The following is a 13,993-nucleotide window of genomic DNA, read 5'->3' on the forward strand; positions in this document are numbered from 1 at the left end:
TTTCTTTTTTTCTTATTTTTCTAAATTTGTTTTTACCCATAACTAAGGTACATTTATGAATAAAACATTTATTAATAAAATTAACAATAATTTATTGAATTTTAATTATTTATAATAAAATATTATTAACATAATATACCTATTTGTTTTGTGGTGTGATATTTTGTAACGATAGTAAGATTGCTTAAGGTCACAATGGTAACTAATGTTATTCTGAAACAAAAAAAAAGGTTTTAAATACACGTAGGTATAGAGAAAAACCACTTAATTATAATTTAAAACAACATGGAGTAGTCAAATTTTCAAAATAGATTATTTGGCAAATATTATTATTCGTTCTTCACGACAGTTCCTATTGTAACTATTAATACAACTTTTATCTTTATTTTAATTATATTGGTACCGGCCCTCGGTAATAATTTAATATTTCATTCTGCTTTAAAATTTTTCAAAAATACTTATTAGTTTTCTCAGTATTCCAAAAAAAATTAATGAATTTAACGAGCATTGAAGCAAGATTTTGCGCCTACCCCCTTAATAAAATTGATTAATCTCTGAAAGATAAATAAACGTATCACTTTTCGTTTTTCTAAATAGTATTTTTTGAAAAAAAATTTTAATTCAAAAAACGAATTATTTTCAAATCGATTTTCTAGAAAATGGTGTATTCTACCGACTTAAAGCAAGAGAATATTTTAATACTAGAGTACCCCACAATTTAATAATCCAGTGTCAAAAACGCTTAAAAGTTAGAGACAATAACCGTTGCCCTACCCAAAACGAACTCCTATAATCAGTACTAAAAATTAGCAATTGTGTAAATCGATTTATCTCTGGAAGATTGCAAATAAGCGTGCCAATTTTCGGTTTTCTAAATAGAAGCGTTCTGGAGGTATTTAATTAAAACTAATTACAGGACGCCATCTTCAAAGAGCTCTAGCTCCCTTAGGAATCATTTCCGTACTAGGTGACTTGGGTTAAATCGTTTTAAAATTATCTGAGGAACCTCCGGTTAACGTTTGTCGTGAGAGTTTCTGGACACCCTGTATATTATTCTGGTTTATTAGGGTCTTACGGTTTCTTTCAGTTTCTAGATCTGTAAGCATATTAGTCTCAACTTCCTCTCGTTTATCTTGTAGACAGATTTGTATTACGATTATACAGTGAGCACGTAAAGGTTGGTATAAATTCATTTTTTCATGAATGGGCAATTTTGGAAATAAATCCTGAAACAGGTCAATTTTTATTTTTAATTTACGACTTCTTGGCATATGTATCATACTAGTGACGTCACCCATCTGGGCGTGATGACGTCATCGATTATTTTTTTAAATGAAAATAGGGGTCATGTGAAAGGTAGATAAATTCTCTATTCAGCAATATAAATATTAACATAATTATTTATACAGTGTGTCCAAAAAATTTGTGAATTCAATTTATTGACATAAAAAGAAGAATGTGTGTAATTTATTTAATTCAAAATACATTTTACTGCTATCATAAAAGGGGAAAAAATGTTTATTTGGCAAATAAATATTGTTTTTTTTAATTCAATATTAAAGCAGCCACCCACCTGCATCTTGACAGTTTGAACATTTAATTTAAGCAAAAAGCAATGATTATTTTTCAAATAAACATTTTTTTCTGTTTTCTGAGAGCAGTAAAATGTATTTTTAATTAAATAAATTACATACATTCTTCTTTTTATGTCAATAATTTTAATTCAAAAAAATTTTTTTAGATACCCTGTATAAATAATTATGTTAATGTTTATATTACTGAATAGAGTAAATTCAATTACCTTTCAAATGAGCTATCGCACCACCCCTATTCTCATTTAAAAAAATCATTGATGACGTCATCACGCCCAGATGGGTGACTTCACCAATACGGTATATATGCCAAAAAGTCGTAATTTAAAAATAAAAATTGACTTGTTTGGGGATTTTTTTCCAAAGTCGTCCATTCTCGAGAAAATGAATTTATTCCAACCTTTACGTGCTCATTGTATAAAAAAATCTCTAGAATCCTTAAAATAAATATTATTAAAATTTTCTTAAAATATTTACATACTTTTGGGACAATTTTTTTCTTTTACGCATTTATTATCCACTGTGTTCCTTATATAACCATTGTCGATATCACATTCGCATTTGGGAATGCAAAGGCCTCCGCAAGAAAAAGGTGGAGGTGTTGGCTTTCTGTTCTGACAGGTTGGTATGGGGTGGCACGGGTTGGTGCAGTAGCTTCTTTCATTTGGAGGACATTTTTCTGTAAGGATAAATTAAATTATCTCTATATCTATCTTATCCCGTCTAGACCGACGGTCTAGACCAGTCATGTCAAAGATACGGCCCGCGGGCCGCATCCGGCCCCCGGGCCATACCAATACGGCCCGCGATCGCAATGTGTCACAGAAAGAAGAATCATGTTTTTTAGAGCTTTTAGACTTCACTCGATTGCTCTACGGAAGTTTTAAAATGCGTACACTACACTACATTTATAAGTCATTTCAAAGGCAGCGCGTGCCTAGACAAGCGAGAGAGATAGACAGTAACACCATCTCTTAGCGGAAACACCCTATTATTTTTGTTGAGAACAATAGAATCTTCCATGCGCTTCGAGTCTAGACTAGAACCTTCCTTATCGATATAAAAGAAGTGCGTCGACGTGTCACGTGAGTCAGTTGCGAAGTAGTGGTTGAGAAGGTATTGTACATTTGTTTGTGTCGTGCGTGTGCGATATCCATAATTGTGTCGAGTTCCATATTTGTTACGATTTCGGCATAATGTCACAAAAACGTTGATAGTTGATAGTGAACGTAGAGTTTTTCAGTCTAAATGGGAAAATGCATATTTTTTCATAGAATGGACAGGTAAACCACTGTGTTTGATTTGCAATCAAACAGTTGCTGTTTGTAAGGAGTTTAACTTGAAGAGACACTATGATACGAATCATAAATCAAAATTCGATTGTTACACTGAAAAAATAAGAATGGACAGATTGTCATCTTTAAAATCTAAACTTCAAGGTCAACAATCGATGTTAACTAAAGCTAATACTGAGAGCGAAGATGCCCTGAAATCAAGTTTTATTATTGCATTAGAAATCGCGAAGAGATCAAAACCTTTCACTGATGGTGATTTTATTAAAGACTGTATGTTGAAAGTTGCCGATGTTTCATTTCCATTTCAAAAGCCAATAATTCAAAATATTTCGCTGTCAAGAAACACTGTTGCTTCAAGAATAAATGATTTATCTCAAAACTTGGTTCTTCAACTGAAGGAGAAAATTAAGGAATTTACAAACTTTTCACTGGCTGTTGATGAGAGCACTGATACTGTTGATACAGCTCAACTTGCTGTTTTTATACGAGGTATTAACAGTAACTTTGAAATAACTGAAGAACTATTAAAGTGCGTTCCATTGACAGGTACTACAACAGCAAATGATATTTATTCTGCATTGGAGCATTTGATGGCAGAATATGGACTCGATTGGAATATACTTAGCAGCACAACTACGGATGGCGCTCCTGCCATGGTTGGCCAACATTCGGGCGTTGTAATTAAATTAAAACAGAAAACATCAGGAAATTTTGTGGGATTTCACTGTATAATTCACCAGGAATCATTGGCATCCAAACATTTAAAAATGGACCATGTCATGCAACCTATAATTAAATTAAAATTAAAATTAAAATAGTAAATTTTATAAGGAGCAGAGGACTAAATCACCGACAGTTCAGGCAGTTTTTACAAGATTTGGACGAAAAGTTTTCTGATGTCCCTTATTTCACCGAAGTTCGTTGGCTCAGTCGAGGAGTAGTTTTAGAAAGATTTTTTGCATTACGTGACCCTATTCAAGCTTTCATGTTAGAAAAAGGCAACCCAATTGATTATGACAATGACTGGTGGGTTGATTGTGCCTTTTTGGTAGATATGAATAAACACTTGACTGATCTGAATGTAAAGTTACAGGGTAAAAATCTGATTGTCACTCAAATGTACTCATGTATTCAAGCCTTTGAAACAAAGTTGAGGCTGTGGGAAAATCAGGTAAAACATCAAACTTTGGATCATTTCCCTCATTTAAAATCATTTGGCACAGTGGATCAAAAAAAATTGGATCAATATTCTCAACTTCTGCAAAATCTTATCACGGAATTCAACAATCGTTTTGAAGACTTCCACAAAATGAATGAAATGGAATTCCCAATTTTCAACAATCCATTCAATTTTGAAGCTTCACAGGCACCAGTTCATTTGCAAATGGAGTTGATAGATCTTCAATCGGACAGTATTTTGAAAGAAAAATTTAAAGAGGTTAACGCACTTACATTTTATACACAATATTTCAAGAGTTTGGATAACTACCCGGAATTAAAAAAGCATGCAGCACGCATTCTGTGCATGTTTGGTAGCACCTATTTATGTGAGCAGATGTTTTCCGTCATGAAAATAAATAAGAACAAACATCGCACAAGACTTACAAATGAACATATCCAATCAATTCTTAAAATAAATACAACGAATATGATACCTGACATCAATGAGCTTGTCAAAAACAAGAGAAGTCAGGTATCTGGATCCTCGAGCTCAAAATAATTACCCTCTTTTATAACTTTGATATGATTTTTAACAACCGTATATTATAAGTATACTATTAAATAAAATGTTATAATAATTCAGTACATTTTTTTTTTATTTGAATCTGGCCCGCCGACACATTCTGAATTTAACATATGGCCCTCTGCAAAATTGAGTTTGACACCCCTTGTCTAGACGGTCCTGTTCGCTGAGGCGCAGTCGATCGACAAGTTTAGTGGATTGACGATCGACGGTTCGAGCCTCAGCCCGGTCATTTAAAATTAATAAAAGGCTAACGTCGTAGCATAAAATTCAATAATATCTACGACTTGGTCTAAAATAAACTGGTGTCTGATCGGCCTATGGAGGAGCGGTACGGCAAGGGATAAGGGCTGGCAGAGGAAATTGAAATTAGATGTGTGGTGAGACAGGGATGCGTATTGTCGCCGGTTCTTTTTAATGCCTACTCGGAAGAGATCCTAAAGCTCTTGAGGGTGAGAGGGAAGCAGTACGCGGAACGGATGTTTTTCTCTTACAAATGCCGTATAAAGAGACAGGACAAGAATAAACACGTCAAGACCAAAAAATTAAACCTTGGCCATGCGAAACATGGACCATACGACAAAGAAAAGCGATTATGAGAAGAATTGAAGAATGGAATAAGATTAAGAGGTTAACATATCAAACTACTGTATTCTCTACTCTTCTCCAGAGTGTTCTCTACTCTTTTGTACCGTGCTGAAGGTTGGACTTTAACGGATACACTTCTCAAGAAACTGGAAGTCTTTGAAATCTGGGTGCATCGGAGAATCTTACAAATAATAATTGATGGATTCGACCGTTACTTGTTGGAAATTCATTTTATCTAACAATAAAACACTGAAAACGTTTGTTTTCTATACTTCCACACAATTTATTACAACTATGCGACTACACCTGTTTCGACAGAGTGCCTTTCTCAAGTGATATAGTTTACAATGTGTTTGCCTTTTTAAGTCTTTAACTGAAGAGGTTGAGGAGTGGGGAGCTGTTTGTCTCGAATTGGTCGTTCAAAATTATATCCATATTTTTCAATTTATTAATTTCCATAGATTCTAAAAAAGATAGCTTAAGGCCTTTATTTTGAATATGCAGAATTTGAATAGCTTAAGGCCTTTATTTTGAATATGCAGAATTTGAAACTCTTCATTCAAAGAATGATTATGATCTAGAAGGTGAAGTGCGTATGTAGAAGTGTCTGTTTTTCTATTGTTGAAAGCCCTTTTGTGTTCTGCTATCCGTTTGTCAAAGGTTCTGCCAGTTTGACCGATGTAAGTTTTCGGACAGTCACCACACGTTAGTTACCACAGTGTACAAACTAACGTGTGGTGACTGTCCGAAAACTTACATCGGTCAAACTGGCAGAACCTTTGACAAACGGATAGCAGAACACAAAAGGGCTTTCAACAATAGAGAAACAGACACTTCTACATACGCACTTCACCTTCTAGATTATAATCATTCTTTCAATGAAGAGTTTCAAATTCTGCATATTCAAAATAAAGGCCTTAAGCTAATTTTTTTAGAATCTATGGAAATTAATAAATTGTAAAATACGGATATAACTCTGAATGACCAACTCGAGACAAACAGCTCCCCACTCCTCAACCTCTTCAGTTAAAGACTTAAAAAGGCAAACACATTGTAAGCTATATCACTTGAGAAAGGCACTCTGCCGAAACAGCTGTAGTCACTTAGTTGTAATAAATTTTGTGGAAGTATAGAAAACTAACGCTTTCAATGTTTTATTGTTAGATCTTACAAATAAGTTGGGTGAAAAGAGTTCACAACGAAGTTATTTGGAATCGGATGGGAAAAGTTGCGGAATTCGTCAAAACAGTTAAAAATCGAAAACTTGAATATGTTGGCCATGTTATGCGACACCCAAAGAGATATACTATAGTCCATTTAATAATACAAGGCAAGGTAGACTAAAGAATAGGGTTAAGTGGAAGAAGAACGTCATATCTTAAAAATCTGAGAGAATGGTTTAACATATCCTCTGCATCCCTTTTCCGAGCTACCGTCAACAAAATTACTATAGCCATTTTGATAGCCAACGCTCGATAATCGAGTACGGCACATGAAGAAGAAGAACATATTAAAAGGCTACAAGAGTGATAGAAATTAAAACATATTTCCAAAAAGAGCTTTGGTTTAATGAAGAATAGAAAACGATGAAGAAAAAATACGATGACCAAATGCTAAAAATGGAAGAAAATTACAACTAAGGTAACACTAAAGGAGCATATAAATTCCTAATAAAACAACTTTTAGAGTAGTTTAATGCGCAAAAGCGGCAACACGAAACAAAAATATCAAATAGGAGCTAAAGGAGCTAAAAATCAAACATTGAATGTTAAAATATAAGCATAAGGGTGTATTCAAGATAAAAGTAGAAGAAAAATTGTATATTGTAATTGAAGTAAGTGAAAAGGCAGTCCAAGTAATAAATCCATAAAAGAAAAATAAATACTGTGCGTATAAATATGATAGCATGAAAGAACTAATAGTATAAGAGCTGTGAGACATTTTTGAGTAGGTATTTTAGGCAACCTGAAAATTTTTCAGGTGACTTTTCCATGATAGCTTAATACAAAAATGCCGGTCTGGCTGGAGCGTAGCGGTTATTTTCCCCAAAAATCCCCCCCCCAAAGTTAAAAAAGGGTAAAAATTGTTATTACAAAAAATATCATTGACGTGACTTTAAAGTAAATTTAAATATTCAAATATAAAGAAAATAAACAAGCCAGGCGATTTGAGGGCGATTTTAACTCTGCAAGATATTTGCATGGGCGTCCCAGGATTATTTTCAGGGGATGCATCTGAACTTCAGAAGATTTCATCTGAATCTGTACATATTATTAACGAGTATAAAATATACAACTATACATGCATAGCTATGTACATTCCTTCCGGACAGGGACGTGCAATTGTTATTTTGACAGGGTATTTTTTAATATTAAAAATAAATATTCTAAAAAAGACAGGTTTTTTTTGGTGAAATTTTCCAACTGCCATGTGATCAAACAATTTACGCGTGCATATAAATGAAAAGCGCTATAGGTAAGCACCAGTATGAGAAAGAGCGTATACCGATAGCTCTTTGCGTCCTCTGTTGTAACTGAGCGAGTCCGTTCGCTCAAGAAAAATCACGTGACGACCTGGCGATACCCATGTTGTTGTAAGTAATTTTTTTTATTAAAGGAAAATAATACGGACTATATAATAGATTTTGCAAATATGATAGAAAAAGACAAATTTATTATTATAAATATATAGGTAGAAAAGTATAAAACTATAAACTAACTTAATTCTGTGTCCGAATCTTGTACTTCTTCAAACTCCTCATCTGAGCTTAAATATTCGTTCTCTTTTTCTTCGTCAGACTCCACTCGAGACTCAGATTCCTCTTCTACCTGATCTGTAAATAGTTGTAATATGTATTTAGAGTTAATTAAAAATTAATTAGTGATTAATTAATTGAGTCGCTACGTAGTCTTACTTATGTAACCAATACTTATCATATCAGGTTTTTTATTTCTTAATATAAGACCAAAGTAGCTCATTTTTTTCCTTCATAGTGTTGAGTATTTCTTTTTCCTTTTTCATCTTTCTTAATGTTTCCGTGTTTGCTATGTGTTGTGTCCATGATATTTTTTACATTATTCGATAACACCACATCTCACCAATGGCAAGTCTTTCTTCAGATGCGCCCGTGATTGTGCAGGCTTCGACTGACGAGTCTGACGAAGAAGAAGAGAATGAATATTTAAGCTCAGATGAGGAGTTTGAAGAAGAAGTACAAGATTCGGACACCGAATTTATTTAGCTTATAGTTTTATACTTTTCTACCTATATATTTATAATAATAAATGTGTCTTTTTCTATCATATTTGCAAAATCTATTGTATAGTACGTATTATTTTCCTTTAATTAACAAAAAGTTACTTAAAAAACTATAGTATATAATAGTTACTCTAACGTTTCGAGGCACAACAACATGGGTATCGCCAGGTCACGTGATTTTTCTCGAGCGAACAGACTCGCTCCGTTAGAACAGAGGACGCAAACAGCTATCAGTATACGCCCTTTCTCACACTTCTGCTTACCTATAGCGCTTTTCATTGATATGCACGCGTAATTTGTTTGATGACATGGCAGTTGGAAAATTTCACCAAAAAAACCTGTCTTTAGAATATTTATTTTTAATATTAAAAAATACCCTGTCACAATAACAATTGCACTTGCCTGTCCGTAAGGAATATACATAGCTATGTATGTATAGTTGTATATTTTATACTCGTTAATAGTATGTACAGATTCAAATGAAATCTTCTGAAGTTCAAATGCATCCCCTGAAAATAATCCTGGGACGCCCATGCAAGTATCTTGCAGAGTTAAAATCGCCCTCAAATCGCCTGGCTTGTTTATTTTCTTTATATTTGAATATTTAAATTTATTTTAAAGTCACGTCAATGATATTTTTTGTAATAACAATTTTTGCCCTTTTTTTAACTTTGGGGGGATTTTTGGGGAAAATAACCGCTACCCTCCAGCCAGACCGGCATTTTTGTATTAGGCTATCATGGAAGAGTCACCTGAAAAATTTTCAGGTTGCCTAAAATACCTACTCAAAAATGTCTCACAGCTCTTGGACCATAATGAATGATATCATAAATAGAGCAGAATTACCAAAGGACTGGAAGAAAGACATTATATTACCAATACACAAAAATGGAGACAAGATAAACTGTAATAATTACCGAGGTATCACCATAGCAAGTATCCCTGGGAAGGTATTCGCAAGAATAATAGAGACAAGAATAAAAACCCAAATAGAAACAACTATGGAAGCCACACAGTGTGGATTCAGGAAGGACAGAAGCACGCAAGACCTAATATTCACATTAAGACAAGTAAGTGAGAAGATAAACTAGGAGAATATAGATAATACATATGTGCTTCATTGACCTGGAAAAGGCGTTTGAGAGAATCCGAAGAAAGGACGTATGGAAGACACTAAAAAAAGGGGAGTCGACAGACACATAATAGAAGTAATAAAGGATATGTACAAAAATAATACAAATACAGTAAGAACCAATAACGAGGAATCCAGAGAATTTACTACAAGTCAAGGCGTCAAACAGGGATGCGTGCTGAGTCCACTGCTATTCTTAGTGTTACTGGATGAAGCTATAAGGAAAGCCAAGAGAAGAATGAGAAAACTAACATTAGGATACTGGCAAATGAAACGGACTCAACTATCGGAGCTACTATTTGCAGACGACATGGTATTGATAGCAGAAAACAGAGAAGACTTACAGAACAATCTTGAAATCCTAGAAGAAGAACTATCAAACATAAATATGAAAATTAATACAGAGAAAACAAAAACAATGATAATTTCAAATACGAGGAAGACACACGCAATAGAATTAGACGGGAAACAACTAGAGCAAGTGAAATATTTTAAATACCTAGGAGTAATAATCAAATCAAATGGTAAACAACACATGGAAATAAACGAGAGAATGGGACGAACAGGAAGCTTATTTAACGCTATGAAAACAACATTTTTGGGGAAAAAAGAGATACCGGAGAAAGTAAAAACGGCAGTCGTTGAATCAGTAGTTAGACCAACAATCATGTATAGCAGCGAGACATAGACATTGACGGGGAGACAAAAATCCAGAGTCAATGCTATGGAAATGAGGTTCCTGAGGAAAATAGCAAACAGAAAGAGGACAGACAAAATACGAAGCGAAACAATTTGACAAAACTTAAAACTAGAACCAATTAATGAAAAAATAGTGGAGGGACAACTTAGATGGTTCGGGCACGTGTGTAGAATGTCGAACGAGAGGCTTACAAAACGAGTGTTCGAAACGAGAGTGCAGGGGAAAAACAAAAGAGGAAGACCAAGAGTTATGTGGGTAGATGAAATCAGGAAAGAAGTCGAGAAGAAGGGATTGACATTGGAAAGTGCAAGAAACCTAACGCAAGATCGGAAAGCATGGAGACTACAATGCCAAACTCAACTCCACCATAGCCTTACACCTAAAAATAGAAAGGCTTAGGACTAAGTAAGTAAGTAAGGTATAAATAATGACAAGAGGAGAAAACAGGTTGTTTGTGACAGTTTCTAAAAGTTAAGAAATATATTTACCATTATTTTGTCCTGCCGACAATGATACCAGGACCAACAGAGTAACAACAACAGCAATATTCATTCTTAATACTCTTTAAAACAATGATTGCGCACCTAACAACAAAAAATGTCTTATATATAAAATATTATCAGTAAACTTTTTTAATATAATGTAAAAATGTAAGACATTGACATTGTTTATATTAGCGTCGTGAAAAGGTTGGAATTACCCATCTTTAACATGTACATTACAAATTTATTGAAAAATCATTTTTCCATATATTTCATGTATGGTAAACAAGTATATGGTAAACAAAAACAATTCAACACAGCTATACTAAAAGATAATATGACACAGAAGAAGTACGAATAACCAGCAGACTAAACGAAGAACCAGAAACACTAGACCCGGAAGAAAAGTGGGAAAGCATAAAAGAAGCAATTTTAAACACCAGTCAAGAAACATTAATTAAAGTTAATAGAAAACAAAAAGCCAAAGAATGGTATGACGAGGAATGTCAAAAAATAGCAGAAGAAATTAGAAAATAAGAATAAAAATTAGTATAATATAAAGTGAAAGAGGAAAATTTCCGACGGGGAAGATCGACACGGGATCAAATATTTACAGTCAAACAGATCTTGAGAAAATCATGGGAACACGATATTGATGTTCACAACGTGTTTGTAGACTTCAAACAGGCATACGACTCAGTAAAAAAGAACAGACTATACTATATATTGGCTGAATTGGCAATATCACAAAAGCTAATAAGACTCATTAAAGCTAAAATGGATGAAACTCAGGCATGTGTACGAATACAAAACCATCGGACAGACTTTTTCAAAATTTAGCAGGGACTAAAGCAGGGAGATGGGCTGACCCCAACATTATTTAACCTGGTACTGGAGTATGCGGTTAGGCAAATGCAAACTGGATGAGGAAACCTACTGACCAACCGAACGGTTCAACTGGCCGCTTATGCCGATGATATTAATATTATGAGTAGAACATCAACAGGAGCACAGGAAACATACGCAGAGTGAAACACACAAACAAAAATGCTAGGTCTGGAAATTAACACAGAAAAAACAAAAATAATGACTCAGACGAGAAGAAATATAGACCCACAAAACATTATACATGAAGATGTCATTGAAACGGTTGGAACGTTTACATACCTGGGAGTAGAACTATATGCGGACGGATCAGAAGATAGAGAAATACGAAAGAGAATAACGCAGGCAAACAGCTTATTTTGCCCTCTCCCACATATTTCGGTCTAAAATGTCAACCGAAATACAAAGATGAGAATTTATAAAACCTTAATTCGACCATTGGCAGTGAAGCCTGGGTCCTGAAAGAAACATCCAAAAACAAACTCGACACATTCGAAAGGAAAGCACTGAGGAGAATACTAGGACATGTGAGGGAAAACGGAATCTACAGAAGTCGATACAACAACGAGCTTAATCAACTTTATAAGTAAACACCCCTGTCAGACTTCATTAGAATACAAAGATTGCAATGGGCCGGACATGTGATAGGAATGGTAGAGGATAGGCTACCAAAAAGAACACTGAATGTTAGAATGCAGGGAAAGAGACCGGTTGGAAAGCCAAAAAAGCGCTGGGAAGACACAGTAAACAGCGACGCACAAGCCTGTTTAGGAGTCCGTGTATGGAGAAGAGCAGCCACAGACAAGCAAAGGTGGAGGAGGCAAAAATTAAAGGTGGCTAAGGCTCAATTTGGGCTGTAGTGCCGTAGAAGAAGAAGAAGCTTCAGAATTAAACACAGCAAAAGATCTCTAAGAAGTAAAAGAAGAGGAAGAAAATATGTTGGTATAAAGAGGACTACTAAAGAAGCTGATAGATAAAGTCAGAAATCATGAGATTATTAGACAGCTGAACCAAACAAAACCATTAGTATGATAATACATAAAAACTGGAATATTACGGTCACATTATGAGGAACTGATTTGATTCAGGGAAAGATCTGAAATCAACGTGGGCCTAGCAAAAGAAGAACTTCATTCTCTCTCCTAAGGCGGTACAGCGTAAGTCGGGCCCTGGGCTCCCCCAGCATCCGTCTCCATGTATCTCTGTCCCTGGATGTTCTGTTCCAGTTGTCCACCCTCCATGAACTTCATTATTTAAAGTTAACACAATCGAATGGACAATCGATTAATCGAATAATCTAGAAAAATATCTTTAGGATGGGCAGCGTATGGCAAACTAAGAGACGTGTTTAATGAAAACAATCCCAATAAATGTAAATAGAAAAGCATTTAACTAGTGCGTACTTCCGGTTCTCACTTATGGAGCTAAAACACTGACCTTGACTAAAGCACCACTAAGAAAATTACAAGTAGCATAACGAAAAATAGGAAAGATCCATTCTTGGCCTAACTTTGAAAAACAGAATACGAAATGATAAGATATGGCAAGGAACTGGAGGAGAAGACATCATAAAACGCACTACGAAGTTGAAGTGGAAATGGTCAGAACACGTCGCAAGACAGAGAGGCAACAGATGGACATAGAAGATTTTAGAGTGCCGGCCAAGGGCAGACAAGCGAAGTCGTGGAAAACCACCTACCAGATGGACCGACGACATTAAAAGAATAGCGATAAACTCGTTTGCAGCTGAGCAGGATAAAGAAGGATAGAGACATCTTGAGGAGGCCTATGTCCAACAGTGGACAAATTTGGCTGTGTAATGATGATGACAAAAAAAAATGTGTGTGTACTTTGTACGCACGTAAGAAGTTATACTTCTATTACATATTATGTGATTTTAACGAAATTGATATAATGTACTTTAAACAGTTTATTTAAATTTTATTTAAATATTAAACTAATTTTAATACTTACTACTTTCCAAACATTTTTATTAAGACAATACCAAAAATTTTAAAAAATAAAAGAATAAAACGCACACAAACACATTGAAAAATGCCACAAAGAAAAAATGATTTCTGAACGGTAACAACTGTTGGCAAAAATTTTAAATACGCATTTTCTGAAAAAAAAATTATATAATAAATATACTTACAATCATAAAATGCATAAAAAATAAAGAAATAAAAATTTGCATCGGGATTCGAACCCGCGAATTTGGGAACGCTTTGATTTGTAATCGAAGCCTAGACTCACTCATCCAATTACTCATTATTTGTCATGTGGAAAAATAGGTCAACTGAACGTTTTACTGTTT

Source organism: Diabrotica virgifera, chromosome 8 (assembly GCF_917563875.1).
Source record: "Diabrotica virgifera virgifera chromosome 8, PGI_DIABVI_V3a".
NCBI lineage: Eukaryota > Metazoa > Arthropoda > Insecta > Coleoptera > Chrysomelidae > Diabrotica > Diabrotica virgifera.